Here is a 9,675-nt window from a genome sequence, read left to right as displayed (position 1 = left end):
TGCTGGACTAGAAGAGAGCCTTCCTCAAACTGATCCCAAAAAGCTGGACGCAAAGCATTGTCCAAACTTTCTTGGTATGCTAAAGCATTACATTTTCCCTTTATAGCTCAGTCATTGAATAACAACCCCATATCATTATTCCTCCCTCCACCAAACTTTATAGTTGACACAATGTTGGTAATAGGGGTGTCCCCGACTAAGGAATTTCATAGTCGAATCGGAATTTTAGAATCGTGCCGATAGTCGAATCATATATTTGGGGGTGGGGCAAAATACACCAAGAGTCAAGTCAGACATTCGACAGTCATAAATGCACAGGGAAAATGTGGAACGGACGCCTCGCAGATACAAACGGGGTAAATAATGTTTTATGTTTTGTTTTGTTGTGTTTTTATACCGGTATAAAGGTCTAAAACTCGTACTTTACACCTTCATCATCCAGAAGTATCTCACAATCTAGTGTTGCATAATTACCTCTTGTGTGGATAAATGTTGTTAGAAGTTTTAGACGCTCTCTCCCGGTAACCGTCCTGGCTCAGTCGCGTTCGGACCACTTGGAGCTTGATGAGGTTGTATTCAGGTTCAGATAACTAGTTATTATTAATTAATCACTCTGAGACTGGTTTTAAAAAGTTAACAAATCACCAACACACTGGTTTCGTTTTATTAAAAACAATAACTCATAAGCAAATAACAAAAATAACAGCGAGTAGTCTTCACCACGAAATGTCAGCCTGGACAAATAGTTTAACAAGCATTTATACACTGATAAAAATGATTTTGAGGTGAAGTACAGAAAAACAAATGTAATTTCTACATTAAATAATTTAGTTCAGGCAAGAATTTAAATAAAAGAGTAAATTCAATATTAGTACTCAATTTAAGCTTGTAGAATTTAAAGTTTGAACTTATAAGTATATTTTACTTGGAATTGTTTGTTATTTTTACAAATATTGTTTAAGTAAATATCAACGTCATGATCCCGTTGTTCCCATCATGCACTTGGGCATGAATAATTAATAAGGTAATTTTTTTTTTTGCTGTTTTGGAGATGTATTTACACTGTTTTGTGGTTGCTTTTGTTGTTAGATTAAGTAACTTGCTGTTTTGTGACATCTGGAGTTCATTTTTTACTCAAAATGACCCATTCATACTCAAACACTATTCACTGATTGTCACCGTCATTGTGTATCATGTGCCAAGTATTCAGGTCTCTGTGTTCATTCAGTTAATAACTATATTGAGTCAACATATTACCTTAAAATGAATAATGAGCAATCTACTTGCTTACATACATGCTTGTAACTTAACTACATGCACTTTTTCAGTGCTATGTTGTTTGAGTAAAGTTTACAAACCGTGACTGAGTGAAATGTACTCGAGTATTGTAGGTGTAGTGCCTCTCTAGTGTGTTAAACTATAATGAGAGGTGGCTATCCTGAGTTCTTTAAATATCTGTCCAATCAAATAAGTGAGGTTTCACTAATAAACTTATCAGTGTTTAACTGGTGTGTGTGTGCTTACTAAGCTAACTTATTAATAAGCTTACCCCTTTAAATCACTATTTCAGCAGTAATATTTTAACTTTCACAGGAAATTAAATGTCTTGGAATTACTTTTATCCTATACAAACTTTCACATTTAAACCAAACAAAATACTATTTTTCTTAATTAACTTAAAATATCAAAAGAGTCAGTAACCACAACTGTTGTATAAAAAAAATATAACAGATTTAATTGGAAAAATAGGTCAGTAAATAAATGTGTCTTGTCAATATCACTTGTAAAATCACAAATGCATTCAAATTCACATTTAAAACACAAGGGCCCAAGAAAATAAAATAGCCGGCAAAAGCTCAATTTGAAATACCCTTCAAATGTTCAAATGATGCAGGCCTGAATGTAGCTTGGGTACGTTGTAGCCTTAAACCAAATGGCTGCTTCACCACATAGGCCAAACAAAAAAAATGGTACCTTTACTCAATGTGAATATAACCTCACGCGCACAGGATCAAAGGCGTCAGCAGCAGATGACAGGATGAGAGGATTCACGAGGAAGAGAAGAAAGTCGAAGAGAAGAGTCACATGGTTGACGATCAGGGCGAAGTCCACCACTCGGACGGTAACGCTAGCCGGCTCCGTCAGGGTCGATCTCACAGTTCACACAGGCTTACTAATCGAGGTCGCTGGCCGCTAGCTTGTTAGCAAAGTCCATGCAAAAACACTAACCACTAAATCAGCGGCTAAACTAAACTTATCTCAGTCTTCGTGTGCGGAGTTGGCCACTCACACAGACAGAATTATCACTTTTAACGTTTCATATAAGAGTCCTTGTTGAACACTTTCAGAAAAAACTTGTGCACTATTAACATTAACCGTAGCTGTGTCCGAAATCGCTCACTTGTTCACTCATTCACTAATCCCTATATAGTGTAAGGCAGTTGAGTGGACTATATTAGAAAGGAGTGAACGAAATGAAGTGAACGGATTCGGACGGTGACGTACACTGCGCGTGAGACTTGGCTGTTGCAAAAACATCTTAGATGTACTTTTATATTTCATGAACCTCATTTTAGAAAATAATATTAATAGCAATAACACTTAAAATGACTATTGTAATCAGCTTTGTGGTTTCATTGATGGTATATTATTCATTTGTTCTGTAATATGGTCATAATCATTAAATACTATTAAAATATTGTCAACAAAAATGAACTCACATTAGCACACATTAATAATTGTATGTATTTACTGTTTGTAGTATCTTGAAACTCTCCTGAGCAGCGTTTTTGCACTCAAATAAGATGACCGTAGAGCGCCCTCAGGCGACCGTTAATTTGACATCTGAATGAATACACTACCAACGAACATTTTTTTAAAATCCACCAAATTTTTGTAAATTAAACGGCATCTCTCGTTCAAACTAGCTCGCTCCGCTCTCTCTAACAGCTCGTCGGTTCTCCGCATTGGATTGTGGGAAATAGTGCTTCAGCGAGTGTACATCGGTTGTACACTCGAAATCAGAATGCATTGTGGGTAAAAAGTAGTGAACGAATGTAGGGAATGAAGTCGTTCACTCAGAATTCGGACAGCACTACAAAATGGCTGACACCCGATATAGTGCACTATATAGTGGATAGGGAGCGGTTTCAGACACAGCACGTGTTTCTCTATCCGCAACCTTCCCGCGTCTCGAGTCCTTCTCCCTTCCTCAACCCTTGACCTCTACTGTGATTGGCTCATACACAATACTTTCAGAAATAAAATAAATTCACAAACATTTGTGTACATCTTTCTTCATATTCTTAACCGACATCTTTTAAGCATTTTCACATATTATTACTAAACAAATAATTAACATTTTAAATGCTGTATTCAGTAAACCCAATACATTACCCAATATATGCATTTTTCTTTTAGCAAAATTATAACTTCCTTGCTGGTCAACGAATCTTAACTTTTGAACCTTCAATTATATTTATTAAACTATGAAATTATTTATTCAAACTTGTATCTTATACTAATGAATATATTTCAACAGGGTTACACAGGGTAAACTTAAAATAATTAAGTAGAAATTACTCATCAAACTCTACCTGTTCACGTTAAATTGACTTATTTCCTTTACTAATTTTAGATAACTTAAGTAGATTTTACTTAAAAAATATTCGTGCAAAAACTTGCAAAAGAAAAAGTAAATTTAACTTCTTATTTTTTTCAGTGTTGCTTTTTGTTTCCCAAACAGCTCCTACCCTGGTGACTGGAAGGAAATGGAACCCAACTGCAGCTACTCACCAGGCGAAGTCAGACGTCAGGCACAGAGACATCATTGGCATTGTGCAACAGGGAAGAGGAGGCCTCGGCCTTGGAGAGAGCAGACCATCATGGCATAGGGCAGCTCCAGCTCAGCGCCAACGGCTGGTTGTTGAGGAGGTGAGTCGGCAAGAGCAGGAAACGAGGTGTGCAAAGGCTGTCTCACAAGCCAAGCAAGGGCAGTGATGGGAGGGAGTTGAGAGGAGAAAGTTCTCTTGGAGGGAGCAGATGGGTATGGAAGCATTTCACATCAGCTTCATCCTGCGTGCTACGTACGACGTCCTGCCTTCCCCCTCAAACCTCAACCAGTGGTACGGAGAAGACCCGACGTGCCCCCTCTGTCTATCCCCCGCAAACCTCAAACACATTTTGTTTGGCTGCAAGACAAGCTTGTCACAAGGCCGTAATACCTGGCGGCATAACGATGTCCTGAAATGTCTAGCAGCTACCTTGGAGGTTAGACGGATAAATGCCCTGCCTCCTACATCAGTCCATCCTTCATTTGCAAGGGAGTTCATCCGAGAAGGTGTAAAGACAGCTATACCATCAGACATCGGCCAGCCCAGGGAAAGCAAGAGCTGATAAAATGTAAAAACTGTAACTTGAATGCAATGTAAATCGCTTTGGATAAAAGCGTCTGCTAAATGCATAAATGTAAATGTAAATTTGAAAAGTGAATTTCTGTGCTAGTGGTGGTGCTAAGGAGTTTATCCTAGAGACCCTTAAAGTTGGTCAGATTACTGTTCAGGACCACCATTATAAGTCTGCCAAATTTCATCATTTTCCTTTATACTTTTCACAGGTAATTTACAATAGATTCCCACTGGGGAAGAAGAAGAAAACAAGCAGATACAATAGAGGCCCCTCATAACATTCAGGAGCACAACTACTCACTCTCCCATGAAGCTTTTAGAGACATAATTGAAGGAGGCCAGTTCCGCAGTGCTGGAAATAGTAGAGCCCATTTCTGATAACACCTTCTTATAGGAATAAAACTCAGTATTGTCTCCATACATACAGCTCTGATACACCTGAAGAGAAACAAATGACCGAACATGTCAAAGGAAGGTTCAAGAGCAGGAGATTCCAATCCTGCTCCTTTAGGACCACTTCAGGAGTTAATCTTCAACACACCTGTCTGGAATTTCCTAATGATCATGAAGACCTTGATTAGCTGGTTCAGGTATGATTAATTAATCCTCCTATCCCATTAAAACTTGTATACACCTTTCACATTCCTGGGTCAGTCTTAACCCGGGAAACGTCAGCTTATGAGGCCTAGTCCACACGTACACGTGTATTTTTTAAACAGAATTTTTCCTCTTTTGTTTAAAAAAAAAATCTCATCCACATGAAAATGCAAAGACACGCAGTGAAGCGCTGTCAAGAGCATGCCAAACCAACAGGCGGTGATAAAACTCTAACCATAAAGCCATGTTGGCCAATCAGGAGCCTGCAAAAAGCGCACACTCTGACGTCACAAGCCAAAATGTACGGTTTCACTGGCTACACGACAACACTGTAACCAGAGTTTCTGAAAATCTTCACCCTTTCAGGAGTTTTCAAAAAGGTTTGGTTTCAGTGACCTTATACAGCTTTTGCATGTGGATGAACGGCCAAACTGCGTAGAAAAATCTGTGGTTTTGAAAATACCCGTGTTTGTGTGGACAGGGCCTTAAACAGTCAAAAATAATTTTTCAAATAAATCCATATTGAATTTCATCAGTAATCTTCTCAACAAGTGCATGTACAAAACGTTCCAGTGTTACTGTGTTTTACTATGATATCACTAGCCTACATTTACTCTCTTTCTATTAATTAGAAAATTAAAGGTCCCATGACATGCTGATTTTTGGGTGCTTTTATATAGGCCTAAGTGGTCCCTAATACTGTATCTGAAGTCTGTTTCCCGAAATTCAGCCTTGGTGCAGAATTTCAGCCACTATGAGCCAGTCCCACAATGAGCTTTCCTTAGGACGTGCCATTCCTGTGTCTGTAGCTTTAAGGACTAGAGAGGCGGGGCAAGGTGGAGGGTGGGTGTGTGGCCTTAACCAGCTTGCGCTACCATGTGCTGCGCTAATGTTGACAGTGGATGTATCGCAATGGCTCATAGACACGCAGTCATTCAAGCTTTTCAGTTTGACCCAGAATCTGATCCGGATGGAGAAGCACCAGATGAAGAAGTTGCAACTCAGTGGCTACAGCAGGACGTCTCCGAATGGTTAGTTTAAAATATTGTGTCTGGATACGGTACTTTAGTTGGTTTGTTTATGTATGCTGTTACAGTTATCATGTAGCTAATGCTAGCCATAGGCTCGGATGAAGGAACTTAAAAAATACTTCGGTGTTCATTTGTACATCCAAACACTGAGCAACTGTCATGCTTCGCTCGTTTGCAAGCCATGATGTCTCTCGAGGAAAAAAAATAATATTTTGCTCGCCTCGCACGGTAGTAGCTCATTTTCTCATGGGCGGGCAAAGCAGAGAAAGGGGAGGTAACCTTTCCCCGTATGACGACATAAAGGGAAGATTCCAGATTGGGCATCTGAGCGTTCATTTTCTCAAAGGCGAAGCAGGATGCGCAGGGCTCGGTTTACACCTATCACCATTTCTAGCCACTGGGGGACCATAGGCAGGCTAGGGGAACTCATATTAATGGTAAAAAACCTCATAAAGTGAAATTTTCATGCCATGGGACCTTTAAGAAATTCTTTGAAATTTCTCATTTTACAAGAACTACAGCAAAACCACTGAAATGCAAAATATATTTAAATAATAATAATAATAATAATATTTTTATTATAATATTTATAATAATATTTAAAAAACTAAATATTCACTAACATTTTTATTTCAATATATCAAATGATATCAAATAATATGACATTTCTAATAACATATAAACTGATAATTACCAGTATGAAGTAGATTGGAATGAATGCAATTGAATTAAATTCCTTTGAAATTGTAACTTATGCTGCTCAAAAACAGTGAAATGAGACCTACTTTTTGTTTTTAACAAAACATTTAAAAAAATAACAGAAATATTCCTCTGGAATGTTTCCAAATAAAATATATTCATTTTATATTCATTCATTCAATATATTCAGATGAAAAAGATGATCAACAGCCTGAATATGCAATGCTTCATCAATATCTGGCAGCAGAGTGAAATAAGGACTTCTCCTTTTTCAAATATAGACTACTTGGTCTTTGAACTTTTGCTCAACAACCCTTTTGTGCTGTAGTTCAGATAAAATTTATTTGTTATATCAGTTACATCTTTTGTTTTATAGTGTATTTGTGTGTGCATATTCAAATTTACAAAAACTCCAAACACAGGCTTTATTAAGAACTCAGGAACAAAGGAAAGCAGAACACACATACACTAGAATAACAATTAACAACCGACGTGGAGACAGGGAAACACAGGGCTTATAAACACTGGGGAAAACTAGATAATTACTAACACAGGGCTCGGGACTAATAAACTAATGATGACAAACAAGTACAGGAACAGGAAGACCAAATAAGGGCAGGAGAGGAGGGGAAACACAAGACACGGGAAGACAGGACTGACACTAACATTGTGAATGGTTAATACATATTTAGCCACTAGTGCAACTGTGTTATCATCTTCTCCAAGTAAGAAGGGCATTTTCTCAGTATCACTAAGCTCAGTAAATGATGGGATCAGGGCTTCAAATCTGGGGAGAAATGTTTCCCTCACATTGTGATATTTAGAACAAATCAGTAGAAAGCGTTTCTCGTTCTCTATTTGCTGTAGATCACAGTGTCTACAGATCCTCTGCTCTTGCTCTGTCCATGACTTCCTCTCTATTTCTAAATCATGGTTACTTAATCTGTATTTGGAGAGGATTTGTCTTTCTTTAAATGGTTTAATCAATAAATAATTGGCATATTTAGTGGTTCTGTTTAGGGTTGAGTAGCATTGGAGTTTATTTTGAAGGTCAAATTGTATTTTTAGAGATTCATCATGAGTGTCTTTAATTTAATCACTTTAATTTCATATGTAAATCCACAGTTTACTTCCAAAAGGTGTAACAATTTATGAATGAATGAATGAATGAATGATGCATTTATATAACGCTTTATTGTGTATTGCTGTACACCCAAAGTGCTTTACAATCATGTGGGGGGGTCTCTCCTCAACCATCACCAGTGTGCAGCATCCACTTGGATGATGCGACGGCAGCCACAGCACAACGGCGCCAGTGCGCTCACCACACACCAGCTACAGGTGGAGAGGAGAGAGAGATAAAGCCAATTCAGTGGATGGAGATTATTAGGAGGTCATGATGGTCAGAGGTCAGTGGCGGCAATTTGGCCAGGACACTGCGGTTACACCCCTACTCTTTATGAGAAGTGCCATGGGATTTTTAATGACCACAGAATGCCAATTTAGTTTTAATAAATTTTTTTTAAAGAAATCTTAAATAAATGAATGAATGAATGAATGAATGATGTGTGTGTTCATAGTCTTAATCCTTTTGCAAAGTTGTTTCCCCCATTTACAGGAGAACCATGATTTTACTTCATCTAAACAGTCCAAAAGAGAGGACGTGGGAGAATGTAATTAGGCTTAGAGGACAAGTAGATCTGGGTGTCCTCCCCATAGTAAAGAAAATTAATTCTAAATTTCGTCAAAAATATAACCACATAGTAGAAGGTAAACAATAAATTAAAGAGGCCACAGGATAGAGCCTTGAGGAACACCACTGCTAACGGCTGAGGAATATGACCTAAAAAAAAAATGTTTAACTGAACAAACTGAGTGCGATCAGTGAGGATCTAAACCAGGTAAGAGGTGTAACCAGAGATTTCAGTAGAAACTAATCTCTCTATGATGCTTTTATGAGAAATAGTACCAAAGACCACACTTAAATGAAGTAGAATGAGTTTAGTTAAGAGTCCAGAGTCAGCTGCCATCAATAGATCATTAGTAAATTTTACCATTGCACATCAGTGCATTGAAATGGATGAAAACCAGATTGAAATAGTTCAAACAGAGTATTTGTCACGTCCTCTGTCGTGTGTGTCATGTGTTCCCGCCTCTTGTGTCCATATTTGGTCTTGTTCCTGTCCTTGTTAAGTGTGATTATTAGTTAAGTCTTGTCCAGCTGTGTTTCGTCTAATTATCAGTAATTGTCATGTGTATTTAGTTCCTGCCTGTTTAGTTCGTTGTCGTCTGGTCTATTCATTATTCCCCGGTGTTTCTGTCTGTCTCAGCCTTGCCTTGTCTTGCCCTGTCCTGATGTCACCATTAAAGACTATTATTTTGAAGTTACTCCTCGTCTGCGTGTTCCTCGTTCCTCCCTGCTGTGTGCACCGTGACAGAAGACCAGACCACAACAGTAAGCGGCGCCCCTTCACCACGTTTTGTTTTCAGTTTTTAAAGTTTTATTTTGGTTCCTGTTTGTCCTGTCTGTCCCGCGGCATGGAAGTCGCCGCTCGTCCATCCCGCTGTAGCCCACAGCAAGTGGGCGTGGGAGTTCGGCGGAATCGCCGCGAGTGCCGCGAGTCCAGGGCCGCGAGCTCCTCCGGTCTGCCGCCGTCCGCGGCTTTCTTCACCTCGTCGTTCGCGGGGAAATCGTCGCCGCCGTCCGCGGCTGTCCTCAGTCCTGTTCACGGGCTGCCGCTCGTGCACGCCGCCGACTACGGGGAACGCCAACCCGAACATCGGCGGCTCCCTCCCTTCACGCCGCCGTCCGCGGCTCACCCTAGCCCGCCTGGAAGCGCGTATGGCAAGCCCGCCTGGAGCTCCCGACCGCTGGCCGCCGCTGACTCCAGTCCAGTCCCGGGTCCCTGTGGGTCAAGTCCACATGTGACAGCCAGGAGTGC

General features: G+C 39.6%; 1 protein-coding gene across 3 annotated transcripts in view; it reads left to right on the top strand.

Annotated features, from left to right (window-relative positions):
* The first annotated feature begins 297 nt into the window (after window positions 1–297).
* LOC131521018 (tripartite motif-containing protein 16-like) overlaps window positions 298–9,675 on the top strand; it is a 38,056-nt gene continuing 28,678 nt past the window's right edge. The window contains exons 1-3 of one of the 3 annotated variants that reach the window (XM_058745649.1): window positions 298–356; window positions 3,746–3,933; window positions 4,616–4,996. The gene's annotated coding sequence lies outside the window, so the exon portion shown is untranslated. Of the gene's footprint in view, window positions 357–3,745; window positions 4,402–4,448; window positions 4,997–9,675 lie in introns of those variants that run through there. The other 2 variants (XM_058745642.1, XM_058745650.1) reach the window with 2 other exon arrangements.

Source organism: Onychostoma macrolepis, chromosome 02 (assembly GCF_012432095.1).
Source record: "Onychostoma macrolepis isolate SWU-2019 chromosome 02, ASM1243209v1, whole genome shotgun sequence".
NCBI lineage: Eukaryota > Metazoa > Chordata > Actinopteri > Cypriniformes > Cyprinidae > Onychostoma > Onychostoma macrolepis.
The sequence above is the reverse complement of the archived record's forward strand: the minus strand, read 5'-3'. Positions and strand labels throughout refer to the sequence as shown.